The sequence below is a fragment of the Coptis chinensis genome, chromosome 4, assembly GCF_015680905.1.
Source record: "Coptis chinensis isolate HL-2020 chromosome 4, ASM1568090v1, whole genome shotgun sequence".
Lineage (NCBI taxonomy): Eukaryota > Viridiplantae > Streptophyta > Magnoliopsida > Ranunculales > Ranunculaceae > Coptis > Coptis chinensis.
The window spans coordinates 13064532-13087802 of NC_141459.1; the positions used below are offsets into that span (position 1 = coordinate 13064532).

The 23271-nt window shown below is 41.9% G+C and overlaps 1 long non-coding RNA gene across 3 annotated transcripts; it reads left to right on the forward strand.

Annotated features, from left to right (window-relative positions):
- Nucleotides 1–1204: 1204 nt before the first annotated feature.
- LOC147501983 (uncharacterized) lies at nt 1205–22011 on the forward strand. Of its 3 annotated transcripts, none has more exons than XR_015221539.1 (7): nt 1205–1321; nt 1580–1658; nt 20624–20915; nt 21010–21090; nt 21171–21288; nt 21382–21609; nt 21692–22011. It is a non-coding gene; the product is annotated as an uncharacterized LOC147501983 (long non-coding RNA). The 3 variants fall into 3 exon arrangements; XR_015221540.1 differs by having other exon boundaries at nt 20637–20915; XR_015221541.1 differs by lacking the exons at nt 1205–1321; nt 1580–1658 and adding an exon at nt 20196–20310 and having other exon boundaries at nt 20604–20915.
- Nucleotides 22012–23271: the final 1260 nt, after the last annotated feature.

The following is a 23271-nucleotide window of genomic DNA, read 5'->3' on the forward strand; positions in this document are numbered from 1 at the left end:
AATCCTAGAACCCGACTACCACAACTCATGTGATCCGGCCTGTGTGCGTGTTTAATATATAAGATGTTGATATATAAAGATGTTGTATATATATGAGATGTTGATATATAAGATGTTGATATATAAGATGTTGATATATAAGATGTTGATATATAAGATGTGGTATATATATGAGATGTTGATTGACCCATGTGTTGGGCAATCGTGGCGAATAGTGGCTTGATTATTCCGTTAAAATATTGGAGCGAGGCCAGCGATATTTTATGCGAATAGGGGCATTACTTATATAATGGCTTCCGTGTGAGGATTTACAGTGTCGCGCATCCCGCCGGAGGTGGTTACGCACGGAGTGGTACATTATATAAGGGGGAGGCATGTGGATGTACATGTTCGGGCGTTGGGTAGCGATTGTGGTAGCCAGGAAAACTAGGTAAGACATAGATACGACGTGATTTTAGGGACACACAAAGAAAGCCCGAAATAATCTAATTATGGTAATATGTTTGGTTGGTTATTTGTTTAGTTAGAACCTAAAACCTCGATGGAGGAACTACATGCCTTATTTATGATCGATATAGTTTGTTGTGTGGTTAGTGGGAAGTTAAAAGAGCCTCGATGGAGGAACTACCTGCCTTAATTATTGTATTTGAGTATGTTATATTAGTCGAAAAAGTTAAAGGCTTTGGTGGAGGAACTAACTGCCATATGGATTATGTATATATTTGTATAAGTATATGTTATTTTTAGAGCTACTCACACCAAAGATTTTATAATCTTGACCCGATTTGCATGTTTGCTTATCGAGGTGTGTTCATTCAATGAACATAGTTGATAAGTTTTGACAGTTTAGTGTTGAAGAAGAGTGGTTGCTTTGCTTGTGGTTTTGCGTTAAGCGTTGCATCTCGATTTGTTTTGTTTTCCTTGAGGTGATATAGAATTTCAGTCTAGACAATGTTTTTGTATTTTCATTTGTAAATTTTATTAAAGAGTTATTGAAAGGAGAGTTGTAACCTAATCTTAATTATTTGTGAATCTTTGTCATGAAGAAGACTTTTGTTTAAGTTAAAAATTTTATTGGTTTTTATTATCCGCATATTTAAACTGTTTATGGGTTTTTGGGAGTTGAGAGTGCGTCACACCTCGGAGATCGAAGAGTCGGGAACAAATAATGTTTTTCGGAATTCTGTCGAAATTCGGGGTGTGACAAACTAGTTCTTCAATATCTAATGAGGTTTTTGGACCAAAGGGTGGTTCTTCTTCTTCTTCAAAGAATAACTCTGCAACTGGGATTTTCGACTCTGTTTTCGCACACCCATCAATGGTACTCTTGAACAAATGATTCTTTTTTCTTGGGAGTTTTTGCTAGTTTTTGTCTTTGATCATACATTCAGTTACTGGTTTGTTGATTGATTATGTTATTTGATTGGTTGTTTTGATGGGAAAATGGTAACTTAGACTATATTTTACTTTTTTGGTTAGTTCTGTTATTATTTGAGTTGAACTTTACACCATGGAAACTAAAAAGAACTAGAGTTGAATCGTTTTTTTTTTCCTTCTGCTATGTGTCTTTGGGTTTCAGTATTCACGCTCTGAGGTGATTGGGTCATGGAGAAAGCAGGATTCAGGGAATCAAGGGTGGAGCAAACAAGATTTGACAGGTTTGTGAATCTTAGACAGCTAATTGGCCTAGTAATAGCTAGTGGTAAAAAATGGTACTTAATTATATACATTCATATTTATGAAATATGATTCTATGACAACATTTAAATAGAAGATCATGTGTATTGATTTTAGTTGATGTTAATGTAGCATGAGTTTGTATTTATGTTTGTCGGAATTTCGTTCTTCAAATTTCTATGTCTAGAATCTATGAAAACCGAAGCCAAGTACAGACAATAATAATCATAAGAGGAATTAAAATAACTATTAGACTGAGTACTTGTGGTGCTAGAAAAAACTCTTGCTCAAGCTCCCCTAATGATTTCTTCTGTTTCTCAATGCTACAATATGGCATGATGTTACTGTCAAAAATCTCATCTTCTTTTACCTAACCTGAAAATAATATCCACAATCGAAGTAAATATATCGAATTACCGAGATGATATATTATATATACTAGACAACATAAGAAACTAACCTTGTTGTTGCTTAGTGGCTTTAGGGGAAATAATGAAAACCCGATGCCAAGGTGATAGTTTGTGATTAATAAGTTGGACAAATGGATTGAAGTGAATATTTGAACAAGTTGGTGAAGAATAAGATGATGATGAAAGGGAGAAGAAAGGTTTGGAGGGAGGAGAAAAGAGTAAACAAGGAGAAGTGAGTGCAACCCCGAATTGGGTCACCATGTTTGAGTGAAGTAATTAGACAAGGGGTTGAAGGAGAATTAATTGGTGCAAACATTATAAAAGTGAGAGAAGAGTGAGACAGAAACAGAGGAAAGATAAGGCAATGAGAATGTGCGGAGGGAAGGAATTCAATAACTTGGATTGGACTGTTTTGCTTGACAATATATCACTAAGAATTTGCCAAGTTGACTTGCTCTTCTATAAAAGAAATTAGGACATTGGAGCGGTCTTTATGAATTCTTCAAAGTGATATTTCATAGCATTTCTCAATCATCATTTTGTTTTTTTTTTTTTTGCTACTTCATTGATATGCACACCGTATTGAAACTTTAGTTAAAGAATAATGTGTTCTTAAGTCTAACAATATTTTTTTACCCATATATAATGCTAAATCCATGGTGCGCGAGATGTACCGAAAGTTTTTTGGTGCACACGATTCCTAACCACACAATGAGAGGGGTAGAACCGGAAGAAGAGGAGGGTAGAACCGGAAGAAAAAGATTTTAAAAGATAACATCATAATTTTGTCGACAATGTAAACGAAAAATGGGTTTTCACCTCCTCTAAAACTGAACCTGAATGAATCAAAGAAACTACTCCAACTCCACAATATTGTAAAACAAGAAGAAGAAGAAGAAGAATCGATCACTCTTTGAATAGCACAACAATGGTAGAATTATGTCAGTCTCTGAGAAACTCACTGAAAATACCTTCTTGCATATTCCAAACATTAGGTAATTCATTTTGATGAACTGTAAGAAGTAATTGTCTATTGAGTTGCATAGAGACCACCTTACTGAAAATAAAGATCTTTGCCTATCATTAAAATTTAGTTCTTGGTATTCGAATACAGAGTTGTCTTCTACTGGAGCGGTCTTTATGAATTCTTCAAAGTGATATGCACACCTTATTGAAACTTTAGTTGAAGAATATTGTGTTCTTAAGTCTGACAATATTTTTTTTGCCAATAGATAATAGTGTGGTTTGTCTTAAAGTTCCTCTTTACAAATTAGTATAACTAATTTTCTCCTGTGCAACAGCTCTACCTTGCCACCAATAATTGACCTTAGTTCATTCAAATTATTAGTAGGAGGCATGGTGTCCTGTTGATGGGTGTTGCTGAATGATAGATTGCAGCACATCCCTTCATGTACTTTACAAACTCAAACCGTCAAAACCATAGTGAATGTCGAAAATATTGCACATTAATAGAGAATACATTTTTTTGATTGAGTGCCTACATCAATGAAGTGAAAGTTGGCCCCTAAGCTTTGAACTATTTACTCCTAAGCACCTACTAGCACATTAAAGTTTTAACATGGTTCTTCAGATTATTTGAATTTTTCATTGTCCAAGAGAAACTAACCAGTACTAGTATATAAGAAAGATATGTGAGGACACCACCTATATTATTATTGAAGTCAATTGGCATCAACTCTTATAGGCACTTTCTTTTATGGCATTTAGGAATTTAACGTTTTCACATAATCAATTCATTTTGACGTGAATATTATCAGAAACCATTAAAGAATGGATTGTTGACTACTTCTTTCGTCAACCTTTCACATGGTTGATTGGCCCTTCAGAATCACTCTTACATTAGTCTCATGGTATTTTTTGTGATGCCAGTGTTACACGAAACCGGATGGCAATCAAGGAGAAGAAAGCGTTGTAGTTTGCCATCAACCCATTCTTGCGACAATCCTCACAAACCCATATCTATGCCGCCACGACCCCACCACCCGATTGTCGTCTCCTTTCACAACTTCTACCACCACCTTCCACGGTCTCCTCTATGATTTTGGCAACAAAACTGATAGTGACCAAATCAAGTCCTTTTCGTACCTGACGAATATCATAAGCTTGGATCTTTTGCCATCAATATAATAGTCTTCCTTTTATTTGACAAACTTGCTTCATTGAATCGGGTGAAGTAAAATCTAAAATACTTTATAGTCATAAATTTTGGTTGTGGGTTAGAGAATGAGACAATATTCTTTAGGAATTCAATCAAGATCGAGGAGTGAAGTTTAGCTGAAAAGGAGTTGTGATTACTATTAAGATATTTGCTTTCGGATTTTTATGCTTCTGTTGTTTGGTTGTCAATTTTAATGTTAGTATCAGTAATGAGATAATTGAACATGTACCAGTTGACCAGTTACTTGGGGAACATTATGATTGTTTCCAACTTATTTTCAAATGTATTTAAGGATTTAACTCTCACAAGTTGGTAAATACGTAAGAATGTTGTTTGAGGCATTCAATGTTATACATAGCATGGTGAAGTTCTCTTTAGGATTTTATTTACATAATCTTGTTTGGTGTTTGATTGTTTACATTTCCTTACCATGTTTGTTTGTTTAGTCTTGATGGATTGTAGTTGGGTTGAGAAAGAAGTCTTGATGAATTGTATTTGGATTCAAGTTAAGTGTTGGGGATGCTAAACTTGAGGGGATGAAAGGTTGTGGCAATTGGCAATCATGCTAGTATTGAGCTGTAGAAAGTGTGTTTACTCTTTTTCGTTAGCTATAGCATTTGCTCGTTATAGTGTCATTTGTTTTATGCCTTAAATGGATCTCGGCTCAATGATAAAATACTCTATCTATTCTTTAAATGGTTTTAGTTCACCTTCTTTGTTGAAAAGTTAGGCGTGCAAGTTTTTGTTGGGGAAAGAAGACAACCTGTCCTATTCTAAAAAGTTTTCCAAAATCTGATATTAACTACTTGTTAAAATTTTACTTAAGTTTGTCACTTTACAATATACAATTTATTCTGACATGTGTTCTCTTGTGGGAGAGCTCAGAAAACTTTTTTTTTTTCGTAAATGAGAAGGATCGTGGTAAGAATTTGGACGAAGAATAACTCATGTTAGGTCTTTTATCTCAACCTTTATAAAAGAATAACCAGATACGTCATAAACTGATATAGTGATTGTCTAGTTGCTAGAGTATGTGAGGATAAGGAAGGTTTAATGTAATCTCCAAAATGGGTGTGCATGGGTCGAGTAAGTTTGGTTCGGTTTTGGGCTAAAAACGATATCCAAACCGACCTTATCGGTTTAGGTGTTACGAAAACCAAACTAAACCATCACCCTACGGTTAACCGACCCAAAACCAAACCATCCTATTTCTGCATAGCCAAAAACCAATCCAAACCATTATTTTTTCGGTTAACCGACCTTAACTGTAACTGAACCGAAAATTATTGATGAATAATAGAGTAGGTTATAAGTAAAAAAATCTACTTTAGTAATATTGGTAATAATATGGTTTGGTTCGGTTATATATAATTTCTTATTCTGAAAACCACTAACCGAACCAACCCTATTGGTTTTGTATTTTATTAAATCGAACCAAACAATCACCCTATGATAACCGACCCAACTCACGTGGTTCATTTCGCTTCGGTCGGTTTATATGGTTTTATGCACACCCCTAATCTCTAAGACTCTAACTCATATATACCATAACCAACAATTCAAAGATTCTCCTTGATACACCATCTAAGTTTACCTTAAATTGTCGTTGGGCTGGAGGCAACTAGGGCAAGGAATCAGGTTGGGTAGACCCAAACCCGATGAATTTGGGTCGGGTTTGGGTCTATTTTCACATTCGATTTTGTATTCGAGTCGGATACGTATACGGGATTCTCGAATAAGGTTTTAGGTAAATTTTCAAATTTTTAGTGTTATCCAATCAGTTATCCGCTTCGGATTCGGGTTCGAATTCGGATAGAATTTTTTTGAAACATTTAGATTCGGATTTGGATTCGGATTCGGATACGAATTCAGATATAGCCATATCCGACCGAACCCCAACCCATTCCCTGCCCTAGAGGCAACCAGTAACAATTTTTTGAGCCTAGGTGCTCTACTAGCTCTCCAAATATTACTCAAGCCGTGACACAACTCGGTGTTTAAGAAAGTTGTAGGAATGCCCCTTAACTACAAAAACTCAGTTGAAGATTAATTCTTAATTTTGAATAACTGAATCCTTACACTGCCATAGCACCACATTTTAATGAAAGACATCTTCTTCTCATAGTTGTTCAGTGAATAGACTTCGTCGTTTAGTTCTAGGTATATAGCCTCATAAATATTGCATGATCCTTAACCAATTCATTAGTCATTCTCTCATTTCACTAGCAAATTTGCACTCCCGCTAGAGGCTCCATATATTGCTGGCAACAAGGCCATCTCAGCTCAATGCTAATGTGACATCTCCGCTTTTAGCAACTAGGTTTTCATGTTGTCGCTGAGTTTGGATTTCCTTCTTGTACCAGTAAATTTATGATGGATGTGTTGGTTCCACATTTTGTTCCACCATCGAACTTTATGTTTGAGCTTCCCACATTTTGGACAAATTGTGGCAAGAGTGTTGCTACAAAACTTAGATCTCATAGAGTGGCATCAATATGAGCAGAGCCTCTACATAAAAACAAAGTCTTCTAGTATATCGCGATGCTTTATCTTCATTGGTGCTCACAAAACCTTGTGAGATCCAAATTTTGCTTATGGGGTAGTTAATTGAGATGATGTACCAAAGTTTAAAAGTGTTACACATTTAAAAAAAGATAATATCACAATCTTTAGGTACAAATCGTTTTGCGGACCGTGTCTATTTTGTTAATGACATTACTAATATCGTAGGTTTACCTCGGTTGATAGTGGAACTGAACTGGAACTAGTGGTGTCAATCCAAACATGACTCATTTTACAATACCCATTTCATGAGCCATCCAAAACCACATCCCATACCCATTTGCACCACCGTTACATAATGCAAAAGGGTCGTACCGTATGATGATTCTTATAACAAGAGCATCAGATTATTGGTATGCATTTCATTCATTCATTAGTGGTACTTTATAGGTCTAGGTCTAAGCTGTCTATAATGCCTTTTGTAGGGGAGTAATATCCTCATTAAGGATTATCGATCACGTGAAGCATAAGCCAAAGCATAATCGACCTCAAAGACCTCGATTTTACCTCCAAGACCGCTGTAGCGGCCCCTTGAACATACATAGGGGAACCCAAAACATCGACCTCAAGACCGATCGTGAGCAGCTCCTTTCATGTAGGTGGTATGAACAAAGATGTCTCAAGAAACACACGGCAGACCACCACCGAGGGTAATCATTACCAAAATCTTACTTGTATTTCCCACCACTGGAAATAGGGACTACCGCGCAACTCCCAATCGGCCACAAATACTACAACCCGGTCCAACACTTTCAAATCTCCGCCTTTTACGTGTGTGGAGACACACGCGATTCTCTCTTGAAACTCGCCCTAAAATACCACCTATTTGAACTACGGGAGGCCTGATTCCTCTCTCCCCTAAAAAACCAAGAGATGATGATCGGTCTCTCCAAAAAATCTCAACCCATTCCCTTCTCTTCACGATTTGTAAAGCAAAACCAAAACACCCCTATACATTGGCGCCGTCTGTGGTTTCGATTACTTGAGAAATCACATTAACCCAACTCAAAAAACTACAATTCTCAAGCCCACGAAGCATGGTCAGCCTCGAAGCTCAAGTTCAAAACCTTGCAGAACAACTGGGTTTAACAAACAAGAGCATTTCCTTGCTCAGGCAAGAAAATGCTGCTTTACGGGCCCAAGTAGACGCTTACCAATAGCAACCAGTTGGTAATGTTGCTGAAAACGGCATCAACGAGGTTAATCAACAGATTAACGAATTATCACCGCATGGATAGGCCGAGTCGCGTCGGAAAGGATGCAACCCAAATTGTTCAAAAGATGCTCAAAACATACCGCGCGTCCCCGTTCAGTGCTGAAGTTCTCAGTAAACCCTTTCCTCAAGATTTTATTAAGCCACGCTTCCCCATATATGATGGCAACACATGCCCCGGCCAGCATGTGGCTCGATACATTCAAAGTCTGGCCCTCTACAGTTCTCTTGAGTTTGATCATCTTCACTGCCGACTATTTCCGGCCAGTCTCAAGGATGGCGCACTTGATTAGTTCTTCTCTCTTGAACCTGATTCTATTAAAACTTTTGAGCAGCTTACCGATCTGTTTGCTAGCCAGTACGTGCACAACAGACGAAAGTAGGCAGATCTTGATTCGCTATTCCAGCTGTCCTTCAGGGAAGATGAAACCATTCGCCAATTCTTAGGACAGTTCAAGGCTGAACATGTTGTGTATGGAAAGCGGACTGAAAGAGTCTTTTGCCACACTGGCATTTTCTAATGCCTGTCGAGTGCGTAATACCGACCTCTCCAGATCGCTAATGAAAGAATGCCCAGAAACGCTATCCGAACTGTACGCCCGGGTTGACAAGTATATCAAGTTGCAAGAAAGTTTGAAGTCCAGTGGTTTAGCCGAGGTCCAGGAGGTGGCAGTGGTTTCTGATCATACCCCGCGTGCCAAAAAGCGATCCAAGTCGCTGGTACCAAAGGCAAGTACTCGGCAGGATAACAACAGAGAGTTTGATGTCTTAACACGCTCCCCTAGCTATATACTGGACAAGATCCAGCGAGCCCCATTCTTCCGCCCAGATGTGAGGCAGCCAGTAGATCGACCCGACAAGCCGTACTGTGCATTCCACAAAGCAAAATGCCATGAAACCAATGCGTGCTGGGGGCTTAAGCACTATCTCCAAGACCTTGTCGAAGCTGGTCATATTAAATAGTACACCAACATTTCTGACGGTGATTTACGTCATAAGCTCATGGCTCGCCGAGTGCGCAGTCGATCTCCACCTCGCCGTCACCATCAAGACTTTCAAGCTCGCCCCCACAGTAGAGGACGTCCCAGAGACCGTTCTCGTCACGAGCGCAGACAACACCCTCAGATCGTGACAATGCTAGAACGATTCACATGATTACTTTCCCCGATGATTCCGTCACCTCATCCAAAGAGAAAAGACATCGTGTTGGCGCTCTTCAGGAAGTGTATCATTTTACTTCCCAGGCAGCACACGCTCCGCGCAGTTCAGGTCACCATTCAGGAGATATCATTTTCACAAAGGCTGACCTCAACAAGGTCTGCCTTCCTCACAACGACGCACTGGTTGTCCACGTTAAAATTAGCGACTGGACAGTAAAGCGCATCTTGATCGACCCGGGGAGTTCGTGCAACATTTTATTCTATCACACCGTCCAAGAAATGAGTTTACCCAAGTCAGTTCTTATAGATCCGATTGCTCCCCTTTATGGTTTCAATGGCTCCAGAGTTGACCCTATCGGTGATATCATCCTTCCAGTATCAGTAGGCTCTAAAGAGGACAAAGTTAACTGCAATACACGTTTCAGCGTTCTGGACATCAAGTCGTCCTATAACGCCATACTAGGATGACGATGGATCCACCAAATGCAAGCTGTACCGTCAACATTGCATCAAGTTCTCCGTTTCCCAGGCCCCAGAGGAATGATGGAGCTAAGAAGCAATCAACTGGAAGCATATCATTGTAACCAAATTTTGATAGCAGGTAGGATTGACAGTGGACCAATCTACACAAGCAACGAGCCCACCAGTTATACCATGGCTAAATATCTGATTGTCGAGGTCAGAACCAACAAATCAATCAAAGCGGCCGCGGGGCTCCATAAGAAGATCGATCATCATGTCCACTCCAAAGAATCGACTCCACCATTGTCGCTCCATCGTAATCGGATCCGAAGTCGTCGTCGGTTGGTGTCAATACGCGCTAGCCACGCCCCGAGGGACCCTCCACTATTGTTACCTCACCAGTTCGCATTCCAATAGCCTCACCGCCATGTGTCGCACAACAGATCTCCATTCCAACAGTCACTCCTGCCCCTGCTATCATGACCACAGACACCATTATAGTCCCTGTTCTCATCACCACAGATACCGATCCAGTTCGGGCGACTAAGTTCACCCTCCCTCAGGTCGTTGAAGTATCACCACATGAAGAAGCGTCGCCATCCAAGCCAACACTTCAACAGGTCGACAGAGAGCGAGTGAATTTAGGCACTGATAATGATCCCAAGTTTGTATATGTAGGGGCTAACCTTGACCCTACACTCAAGGCCCAACTTGTAAACTTTTTGGCTATGAATAAAGATGTTTTTGCCTGGTCGTATATCGATGTGCCCGGTATAGACCCTAGTGTAGCATGTCATCGATTAAATGTAAATCCTAATGCTAGACCAGTTCACCGGAATGACTGCGCCCGGTTATCCCTATGCGGTTTGAAAAGCCATTAATGACGAGGTCGACAAACTCAAGCAAGTCGGTTTCATCCGAAAGGTGGACTATCCCGATTGGATCACCAACATCGTTGCGGTCCCCAAAAAGAATGGAACAGTTCGCTTGTGTGTCGATTTCATGAATGTCAATCAAGAAACACCGAAAGATAGTTTTCCCCTACCTCGCATTGACCGACTGGTCGACCAGACCTGTGGGCATGAACTTCTTTCCTTTATGGATGCGCACAGCGGATACAACCAAATCCCACTTGCTGAGGAAGATCAAGAGAAGACCTCGTTCATTACCGAGCAAAGAATTTATTGTTACAACGCGTCCTCCGCTCGCCTTAAGAACGCCGGAGCAACATATCGGCGTCACGTAACCGCGACATGTTCCGGACATGTTAGGAGAGACCATGGAGGTTTACATCGGCGACATGGTCGTCAAAAGCAAGCAAGCGACCATATTAATCACCTTGAGCAAGCGTTCTCGGAGTTAGCGCCGCTCGAATGAAGTTGAACCCGAGAAATGCCTCTTTGAGCGCCATCGGTAAGTTTCTCGGATATCGTGTCACAATCGGGATCGAAGCAAATCCGCATTAAATCCGGCGTTCTTAGACATGCCTGATCCACAGATAAAGAAGCAGATACAGAAGTTGTCAGGCATGGTCGCTGCACTTAATCGATTCATATCCGGAGCGTCAGACAAGTGTCACCCGTTCCTACAACTCCTCAAAAAAGGCGAGCCGTTCTCATGGAATGATCAATGCCACCAAGCATTCGCCACTTTCAAAGAATACCTTACCACACCACCCGTCTTAACCACACCAATACATGGAGAGACACTGGAGCTATACCTGGCAATATCAGACTTCGCCATCATCTCAGTTCTCTTCAAAGAGGAGAACAACTCAGAAAAGTCGATCTACTTTACAAGTAAGACGCTCACGCCAACGGAGAGGAATTATTCTTTCCTTGAAAGAGTCGTCCTTGCTTTATTGTATTTGGCAAGAAAATTCAGGCCGTACTTTCAAGCACATCCAATCAAAGTACTGACCGACCTCCCCTTGAAAAAGATCATCCACAAAGAAAACAAGACTACTCGTATGGCAATATGGGCCGAAGAGCTCGGTGAACACCACATGGAGTTTGTACCTCACACCTCTCAGAAAGGTCAAGTCGTCGCCGATTTCCTAGCAGATTTCCCTGTTAAAGACCCACACTGGGAACCATAGATGGAGCTCGTAGACGCCAAGGAATGTGCCAAATCAATCTGGTCTCTCTTTGTTGATGGCTCTAGCAACCCTGGAGGCAGTGGCATCGGAGTCGTCTTAGTGTCCCCCGAAGGGATTATGGTTGAAAAATCAGTTCGACTCGACTTCGCATCTTCTAACAACGAGGCAGAGTATGAAGCATTGATCATGGGCCTTCGTATGGCGCTACAGCTCGGTGTGCAAGAACTTCAAGTCTTTAGTGACTCGCAACTGGTCGTTCGCCAGATTGCTAAAGAGTACACGACTCATAAAGGTAACCTTTCGAAATATCTTCAAGTCGTTTATCATTTATTGCCTTCTTTTAAGAAATCTACCATACATCATTTTTTGCATGATGAGAACCGTCACGCAGACAGTCTAGCTTACTTAGCCACTCAAACACCGAGTTGCGTTCCACGATAACTCCTCATTAAGGTAGTCGACCGACCCGCATACCAGGTCGAGCATACCCTAGTTATAACCGATCTATTCCCTCTCTCCAAAGATCAGCTGAGCCAGACCTGGATGCAGCCCATCATGGACTACATCCAACATGGTGCGCTCCCTGCAAAATGTGCCCAAGCCAGACAAATCCCATATCAAGCCCGTCGTTATTGCATATTGCACAATAAGTTGTTCAGAAAATCTGCTGGTGGACCGCACTTGCGATGCATTACTCCAGAACAGGGCCAATTGATATTTGCCGAAATCCATGAAGGGGAATGCGGAAATCATGCCGGAGGTCGCTCTTTAGCCCACAAGGCAATTTCCCAAGGCTACTTTTGGCCCCGTATGCAGATCGATGCCAAAGCATACGTCCTCAAGTGCTTAAAATGTCAAACGTTTGGCCACAACATCATTCAGCCCGCACGAGAGCTGATCAGTATAGCAAGCCCATGGCCATTTCACATGTGGGGTATGGACATCATGGGACCATTCGTCCCACGTAAGAAAATCGGTTTTTGATTCGTCTTAGCTTGCAAATGGACTATTTCACCAAGTGGGTCGAGGCCATTTCTTTAGCACATGTCAAAGAATCACATGTCCGAAACTTCATCTGGACTCACATCATCACCAGATTTGGTTTGCCACATACGTTAGTGATGGACAATGGACCCCAATTCAAAGGCGTAACGCTTAAAGAATTTCTAGCCAAATGGAAGATAGTTCATGTGTTCTCTACTCCACAATATGCTCAGAGTAATGGTCAAGCAGAAGCCAGCAACAAGGCCATCTTAGAGAATTTGAAGAAAAAGATTGAAAGAAACAAGAGCCAATGGCCAAATCAGTTGGAGAACATTTTGTGGGCTCATCGCACCACATCCCAAAGATCTGAGAAAAATCTCCATTCTCCTTATGTTATGGCACAGAAGCTGTAATTCCTACCGAGCTGACAGTCACTACGACTCGATCTGAGCTCGTCGAGACGGGAAACAATGATTCTGTTTTAGCACGAGAGGTCGATTTGCTAGAAGAACGGCGTGATTTAGCCGCCATCAGAGTCGCATCTTATCAGCAAACCTTGAAGAACTCCTATAATAAACGGGTGCATCCTCGATCTTTCCAGCCTGACGATCTAGTGTTAAAAAAGACACAAGACGACTCCAAGTTAGCCCCTACATGGGAAGGCCCATACATCGTAGAACGCGTTGTAGGCAATGGAGCGTACTGGATCAAAACTCAAGAAGGCAAATTGTTACCTCGCCCATGGAATACTTATCTGTTGAAAAGATTTTATCAATAAAGCCATTGTTATTGTATAGACTGTTTTTCAAAGTACTGTAAGTTTAAGGTTAAATGTTTATGTTACCTAGTATAAGGTATTCCATTTACTTGCATCAAATAGCCCTACAACTCGCATCAGATGCACAACCAGTATACTTTCCTGATCCAACACGCTTAGCGCGCCATACGCTCTCATAAACGAGAACGCTCTCCATGAGCAAACAGCTCTCTAGAGCTTACAGGCTCCATAGCCTCTCTAATTCTTGTCACGTCGAGGACCTATATTTCTAGGATTGACTAAACGAGAACGCTCTCCGCGAGCAGACAGCTCTCTAGAGCTTACAGGCTCCATAGCCTATCCAATTCTTGTCACGTCGAGGACCTATATTTCTAAGATCGACTAAACGAGAACGCTCTCCGCGGAGCGCGCATCTCTCTCCGAGCTTCACAGGCTCCATAGCCTATCCAATTCTTGTCACGTCGAGGACCTATATTTCTAGGATCGACTAAACGAGAACGCTTCTCCACGAAAGCGCATTGTACTGGAGCTTACAGGCTCCATAGCCTATCCAATTCTTGTCACATCGACGACCTATATTTCTAGGATCGACTAAACAAGAACGCTCTCCGCGAGCAGACAGCTCTCTGGAGCTCACAGACTCCACAAACCCCTCCCAGAGCATCGTTCGACGACGATCCTATACCCCTAGAATCGACTATACGAAAGCGTTCTCCATGTGCTTCACGCTTACACAGGCCCACACGTTCGGTCTGACTAGAGCATTCTTTTGAGTCTTACTTCTAAAACTCAGCGCAATGCACTTAAGGAAGAACTTTCAGTCCTAAACTCAGGGCATCTAGCATACTCCTAACATCTCTGCTCTTATAACATGATAAACAAGAAAGACAGCGCTAAGCACAAGCAGATCATGTTTCTAAACTAAATTTCAAGCTCCTCAGTTATTGTAAGCCACATGCATAATAAGCAAGACGCTAGATACACACAAGTAAGCAGCAACATCCATTCGGAGCATAACCAGTAACAATATGTGACCAATCGCCACAACAACTACATCCACCGATCTGCTGGGATTACCCAGAAAATCCAGATCGGTGTCTATTACAAAATTAACACAGTATCGAACTGCCACTTCCGTGGAAACCAGTTCTCTGTACTAAAAGGGCGAACTGCTCAGGCAAGCCTGAAGACACAGCTCTATTGTTGACTCTCATATAAGAGAAGAGAATGTAAACAACACTTACAAATTGTTGCTGACTAAGACAAAGGTCGATCACATCATCAAATATCAGTTAGGACATGCTTATCTTCTGGTGCCGCGCTAGTAGAAGCAGTGTGCCGGGCAGATCTCAGCATCACACGCATTCCCCGCCTCGCTCATCATACCTACTTCGGCTTTCTTGGCCATACTTCTTCCCAGAGCGGCATATGCAACAACACAGCTTTGGTATATCCTTACGTGCTTTTCGCGCCACCTTTTGGCATTCTTTAGCATAAGCAGTCACTACAGCTAATTCCCTTTCTAGCTCCGTCATGTCAGTCACTAATACAGCATTCTCAGCAGCAATGTTCTGGTACTTGGTAGTCATCACTTCCAGCTTTCTCTTGTCAGCCCCCCACGCAGCTCGCATACACCCTAGCTCGACGTGAGGGTTATCATCAGTCTCGGTGTTTTGCACAACATCTTTCAACTTATTGTATCCTGCAAGAAACTGCACGAACGAAGTTAAAGAATCAGATTGCCTTGGAAACCGACATAACAACCTAGTGCGTCATGAACTCACCAAACAAGCGGCCATGTCCATCGTCCTCCAGCAACGTCTCCATGTCCTCATCTTTCACCTTCTCGCTTTGTCACCATCCAAAGACGATCCCCTCGAACTCTAGTCACTATGGGCACCGAAAGTGGAAGCTACAATCGGCGTTTCACCATATGCTTCTTCCCCGTCTTCCCATGTAGTAGAATTAAAGCTCCCACATCCCCACATTCGCGGGGACGAACTCTCACCAGCCGACCCGGCGACCGACCTTGCCTCATGTCGCTACACTCCGCGAAGATGATGATCGATTAATCGCCTACCACTGCGGCGACCTAAACACAATGCTGCCAGTCGGACGACCAGCCCTCCTAGGTCATTTATGACCTTTCGCCTCTACAGCAGCAGCTTTCCTCTTACCACGATCACCATGCGTGAGGATCAAACTCCATCTCCTCCATTATCAGAGGTGACATTTCCCTCATACTCCCTTCTCCTCTAACGTATGGGTGACATCTAGCCATGATCAAACCTAGGAACAAAGATATTGTGGCATGAGCTAAAGTTTTACTCCAAGTCCTTCTCAATGGAATAACATTCACAGATGAGAATGAACGCACTGAAGAAGCGAACGGTAAAGGTAGTGCACGATAGGGCGAGGCGAGAGGCGAGAAAGACAAGACAAAAGACGACGAAAGCAAATACCTTTTTGGTATTCTATGGACAGTTTTATTTAATATAAAACGTCTTTTCCCTAAGCGCCTCATAAATACCTTGAGACGCCAAACACCATCTGCCCACCATCATTATGTCCTTTGAACCGCTCGTCTTCTTACACGTGTTGCGCACATGTGGGAATATTACCGTCTGCGGCACTGAACACAACACACTTCATCCTGAACGGGAGCCCAGCGATCTCATCGCATCATCCCGAGCGCCGCCAAACAGCTGCAAACAAGTTAACAACAGGAAGATCATCCAAGCTTCCCAGTTATTAGCAACGTAGTTATCACCGCAGCACAACAACCATGCATAGCTATAGCAGTATAATCATTCGTAAACACAATCAAGCAAGCGGTACACACACACAGTGGAGAAACAAACAATGAACATGGCATATAAGCATACAACGACCTGTCCTAACAGACCTGAACTACCATTCGTTCTTTAGCCGAGTTGCTGAGACTACTCAGGAAATCCAACCCGGCTAAACAATGTTCGTCATCACATGGTTACCTCAAACCAGAATGAGGTACCAGATCGCTCATAGTAATGGCACATACAAATAAAAAGACGAACTGCCCAGGTTACCCCAGGAAACCAGCTCTATTGTATCACAGCTTATAAGCTGGCAACATAACAAAACAAATTTACAGCTCGTCCTCTCTAGGCACGACGGTTAATTCTCCAGGCACGAGCAATTCATCAATTTCAGCATCCCTCCCATCTACCACAACCGACACTCCATCAAAGTTCAAACTCATTAGCACATCAGACGCAGCAGCTTCAACTCGCGGTACCACGACTTCTGGAATGATCACTGAAGAAGCAAGCACACTGCTGGCATCTCCGTACACATGTTCTACCACGGTCCAAGATGTACAGCGTGCATGGTCTTCCTTCAAAGCGTTATAGTCCGCTTCCAGTTCAACAAAGTCCGCATCCAGAACGTCATAGGCCTTGGTAGCATCCTGAGCAACCTTCTTGCAGTGTAAGGTATAGTCGTTCAGCCTACCAATTTCCACGATTTTTTTGCGAACATTCTCTTCCGCTCCATGTAGCTTTTGCCTCAGTTCTTACGCCCGGTATCTTTCGATCTTGGCGGACTCGAGAGCTTGATGTGCTTTTTCTTGGATCTTCCAATCCTCGCGTTCCATCTTCGCGGCCTCCCTCAACATTTTTCAGCTCATCGATAAATTTCACCACATCTTCTATCTATCTCTGAACCGAAAGCAATCTCCTTCAATTTCTGAAATCCACTTACCAACTGCAACTACACACATATGGTTAATAACCACAACGTAATAAAGATGTATAGGTGAGCGGTTATATCAAAAGACGACAAACTTCAGATACCAAACATTGCGCAATTTCCATTCGCCCGGGTTATCGGCTAGCCCTTTCTCATCCAAATCCTTTACGGTTGCCATCCGAGCTATCTCCGTTCCAACAGACAGCCGATACCTTTTACTCGATCTGAAGCTTCCAATCACTTCGCTTCCGCGATGCGTTCATACCATGCTCATCCAGATACACAAATCGTCCCTCTAGGTCGTCAGCGATCACAACAGCTTTTTCCACTCACTTTGTGCGGTGCCTTCGCTTTGGCCAGCGGACTCGGTTCACGCCCCCGAGACGGACTAGGCCCTGCCCCAAAAGTAGCCAAGTCCATCACCTGCTTGGGTCGCGCCCGATTCCGGCGAGAAGTCGTAGCCCCAGCCGGGCCACCATCAGAACCGCCCCCTGCGCTGGAGCTTTCCCCAAGAGCGTGTCGCGCTGCTTTCGCAACTCGGATAGCCTCTTGATCAGAGGCGTCACGCTGTCTCTTCTCCGACCTGCTCCTCACACGTGGGTTGAAAACAACTGTTTCCAACTCTACCGGAGCATCGATCGAACCCCCTTCAGGTCGGGAGCTCGACCCCCCAGCTCCTGAGGCACCACCCTTAACAGGTCGCCTCGCGCCACCATGCACCCGATTCCTATCTTCCCGTGTTACCAACTCACTCGTTTGCGTCTCCATCACCTCTCGCCTTGTCTGACCTCGAGCTCGGTCTTTTTGAACTTTTCTTTTTTCCCGGATCGCAGGCCCACCCTTTTCCACAAAGAAATGAGCAACCTCAGGCAACTTTGCTTTCTTTTCTTCTCGAGTCAGCCATGCGAACCTCTCTATCTCCCCACGATCAGTCCGCGTCTTCACAGAGAAATCTACAGACAAAGCAAAACATGGGCCTGTTAGAATAACTATCACTCGTTAAGTAAAGCAACAAAAGAAAAATATTCCTACCCACCGGATATGTTACAAATCCTAGTTTGCAACCTACATCCGTTAGCACGATTTACTTAACTAGCGAAGAACGGCCTCTTTGTCCAGGCCTCGTTGCTTACACCGTCGATCACAGCAGAACGCGTCGTCATCGTTTGCAAGCTAAAGTTCAAATTACCAGATCGCCTCACAACATAATGCTCAACTATGTTGGACACCCCTATGTCGTATTCCCCACTCGCATTCAACAGGTCAAACACCTTAAACAATCGCCAGGTGTTACCAACGAACTGACAAGGCGACTTCCAACAATGGGCCAAGAAGTCACATACCAGTTTCGAGAACGGTATTTGCATATGCGCTCTCAGCTGGCCCTCACAGATGATTATTCCACCATTCGGCGGGTTGTACTCCTCACTACGTACATTTTCACTCAACCGTGGCTCGTATATCTCCAAGTCGGGGATATTGATCCCATACGCTGCCCTCAATTCGGGGAACGAGTTTGCAGCACGACGGTTTACCGTTCTAAGGGGCAACTCGCTTGATGATGACATCTCCCCTCGACCTGACGTACTGGCCACGCCACCTTCTGACCTAGATCGGGTATTACCCTCGTCTACCCTAGCTCCCTCATCCAACTCAGCCTCATTGCCAACACTCACCATTCTTCATCCTCATACTCTCCACAACTTAATGATATCTCCCGAACCTCTTCCGATCGAGTATCATCAGAATCAGACATTATAACGTTTCCTTTTTATCAATTACTCAAGCTTAAACCCTACAACCTTACACTTACCTACCTACTTAACAAATTGCACTTGAAAGAGATGAAAGCAAATTGAAAATGGAAAGCTAACAACAGCAGAAGCACTCACCTGAGGAACCCTAGCTTGCGCTTTTGCGGAAGAAGGAAATAGGAAATACCTTTTTTGGTTGTCCCAAATTTGATTTTGTACAAACCGCCCGTTCAGTTACCAAGAAGTTATGATTATAGCCTATGCTCTAGTCCGCACACGTGTCCCAGGGACCTGTCTTTTCATCAGTTCCGAATAACGTGGCGACACGTTTCTTCGCCAACTGCTACGATTCTGTCACGTGCCAATTACGGAACAACTTCCCTTTCCCGCCAAATCATCATGCCACAGGATTCAAAATTTGCGCCATCTCAGTCGGATCGTCCACCGCAGCTCGCTCATGTTTCACACGTTCTTCTATTTTTCTCTCAACAGATCGTTTCCCGTGACATAAACAATCTACTGAGAGGGGGCTGTGTAGGGGAGTAATATCCTCATTAAGGATTATCACGCACGCGTGAAGCATAAGCGAACTCAGGACATCGACCTCCAAGACCGACCTGTGAGCAGCTCCTTGTGAAGACATACGCGCGCAACATAGGGGAACCCAAAACATCGACCTCCAAGACCGATCTGTGAGCCTTTCATGTAGGTGGTATGAACAAAGATGTCTCAGTACGAACACATGGCCAGAGACAGAACGCCTCAAATAAGGTCACCACCAGGGGTAATCATTACCAAAATCTTACTTGTATTTCCCACCACCGGGAAATAGGGACTACCGCGCCAACTCCCAATCAGCACACGACTTATACTACAACCAACCCAACACTCATTCACAATCTCCACCTTACACGTGTGCAAGAGACACACGTGTCTCTAGGATTGAAACTTCGCAAGCCTATAAATACCACCTATTTGAACTACGTGAGGCCTGATTCCTCTCTCCCCTAAAAAAACTAAGAGAGGATACGTAGGCAGCTCGCTCATCAGCGAACTCGGTCTCTCCAAAAAATCTCAACCCATTCCCTTCTCTTCACGATCTGTAAAGCAAAACCAAAACACCCCTTTACACCTTTGATAGTAGTATCATACTTTTTCAATATTATTTCACTATCCTTTTTTTTTACAATCTACGAATCTCTACTCTATTCCGCATGGCTTCGGCTACCCACTGGAGTCGACTTAGCAGCTAGAAAGGTTCATTGGACAGTTTACTCTCTTTCTTGTACTCTTTTGGTTATTTGGTCTTAATCTAGGTTATATGGACACGTCATATTTTGAAAAAAATCTGTGTCGGATACGTATCCACGTGTCCGTGTCCGTGTCCGTATCCGTACCAGACACACACGGACACATATTGTATTTAATTTACCTCAAATTTCTGATTTACCATTTAATTTAATAAATTTATAATTATTAAAAAATTAATTAATTATTCCTATCCGTGTCTCCGTGTCGATCTTCAACTGCTCGCCGTATCCGACACCCCATATCCGTGTTGGACACCGACACACGTGCCCGTGTCAATGTAACCTAGGTCTTAATCTAATGTTCTAGATGTTTATTAAAGAAGTCATAGAACTCGTGGAGCTAAACTCACTGAGGGGAACACTAGTAGGGTTGCCTGGAGTCAGTGGGCTCTCAACTGAGCAGAGTAAGTGACTTACCATTGCAGTTGAGCTAGTCGCCAATCCCTCTATTACTTTCATGGACGAACCAACCTCTGGACTCGATGCAAGAGCAACTGCTATAATGATGAGAACAGTGAGGAACATAGTGGATACAGGGAAAACTGTGGTGTGTACCATTCACCAGCCCTATCATTGACATATTTGAGGCGTTTGACGAGGTATGAGATTCTCAAGAGTTGAGCTAAACTCATTTTCTTGTCCTTTTTCCACTGTAACTTGGATGATATTTTAGTCTTATATGCATAATTGCAGCTCTTCCTAATGAAGCAAGGAGAAGAAATATATGTTGGCCCACTGGGACACAATTCTTGCCATCTAATTAAGTACTTTGAAGTGAGTCCTAACCCAAATCTGATCATGTGACTTTTTCCTCTCACAAATCTGTACTGAAAACTAGATATTGCTATTTCAAGGGTATAAAAGGAGTCCCAAAGATGCGAGACAAATATAACCTAACGACATGGATGTTGGAGGTGACTACTGCAGCCCAGGAAGAGAATCTCGGAATTAGATTTGCTGAAATATATAAGGGTTCAGATCTCTTTCACTGAGTAGAGTAAAGTTTTTGCTTGAGATTAACATCAATTCTTCTGGTTCTAACCTGTCTATAAAATATCTTTTCAGGGGAAACAAGCTCTTGATAAAGGAACTTAGTGTCCCTCCTCCAAGTTCCAAGGATCTCTACTTTAGCACTCAATACTCCCAGCCTATACTTACCCAGTGCATGGCTTGCTTGTGGAAACAACACTTGTCCTACTGGCGTGATCCAGCATATACTGCAGTACAAATATTCTTCATAATTGTTGTTGCCTTAATGTTTGCGTCAATATTCTGGAAGCAAGGTTCTCAAACGTAAGTTAATCTCTAACTTACAAACTTTCAAGTCCTTCACCACAACATGTGTATACATCTATTCTTCTTGGGAAACTTGCAGGTTCAGGAAGCAAGTTCAGTGCAATGGGTTCCATCTTTAACAAAATCAAGACTGACAATTGACTCTTCTAGATCAAAAGATTTTGTATTTTTTTAAATTTCTATTTTGAAACCAACTCTTCTTCTTCACACTTTTGATTACTATAACGAATTTCTGGGCACAATTTGTCTTGATCTTCATCCGATGTATTGCTCAATGACAAAATTTGAGAATCTTCTCTATTCTCGATATAATAATGTCTTGGTTTTCAGCAACTCTATATTTTATGTATTTGCACTCATACCTACAATGACCAAATTCTTTACACTTGTAACACCAAACTTTTGATTTGTCAGATAAACCTTTTTATTTTCACTAGTACCTTCAAAATAATCATGCAAAATCTCTCATGCATCTTTTGAAGTTTGAGCGGAAGCAACTTTCTTATAATTTGAAGCACCTACTCTTCTATAAATACAACACGATGCTAGGCTATATTTTATTTTGTTTTCTTCTAATGTTTTTTTTTTTCTTATTTACTCAATAATGTTTCATCTTCAAGTTTTTCAATTCTTTGATCAACAATTTCTCATATATTCAAATACTTAAACACAATCTCTATCTGAAAGCTCCAATTTAATGCCCAAAATTCATAATCTCTTCCCACTTTGGAACCATCCACATATTATCTTCTATTGTCTCAACACTTTTGGATCTTTAACCATAAATCTTGGATACCATATGTAGAATCTAAACTTTAATTCAAACACACAAAATCGAATAATATGCGTAGAAAACAAATTTGAACTAAATAACCTTTATTATATCAATTCAACCACTTATATTAAACTTGATAAACAAAATAACTTACCCCTTCAGACCGGTGCATCTCTTTTATTATTCTCTTACTTCTTCTTAAGCTAATGTTTTGGCACTCACACATATATATACAGTTTCTCCCACTACTAATTCCCACTAAACTACTAATTAGAAACTTCTAATACCAACCTAATTCTAATTTTACTTGTATTGCCAATATCAAGTTAACTGGTTTCTAATAGCAATTCATATTTACTAATCACACCACTTTCTAATTAATTAACCTGCAACTCTAATTTAACCAAAATAAGATATAAAATTACTCATTCTAACAACTATAGATTGAGTATAGATTACTAGTTTCATGAACAAATAAATGACTATAGAGTATAGATTACTGGTTCCATGAACAAAGTTTAATTTAAAAAAGTGGAGGATAAATGAGGCAAAGAGCTATAGGGCCTCCGCCAATGTTGTGCTTTATTTCTTACCTTTTTTTTCTGATAATTACTTTATTTCTTACGTACTGTTATGAAATCTGTGGGCCTATATGGATGCCCACCATGCCACCATTGAGCCCATATGGGACACCTCCTTATATCTATTTATCCTGGTAATCCTTGTATCTTGGTGTTTATCCTGGTAATCTTTTATTCTGATAATCCTTGTATCTTGGTGTTTATCCTGGTAATCCTTATATCTTGGTGTTTATCCTGGTAATCCTTATATCTTGGTGTTTATCCTGGTAATCCTTTATCTTGGAAAGGAGGTTACCTAGTTAT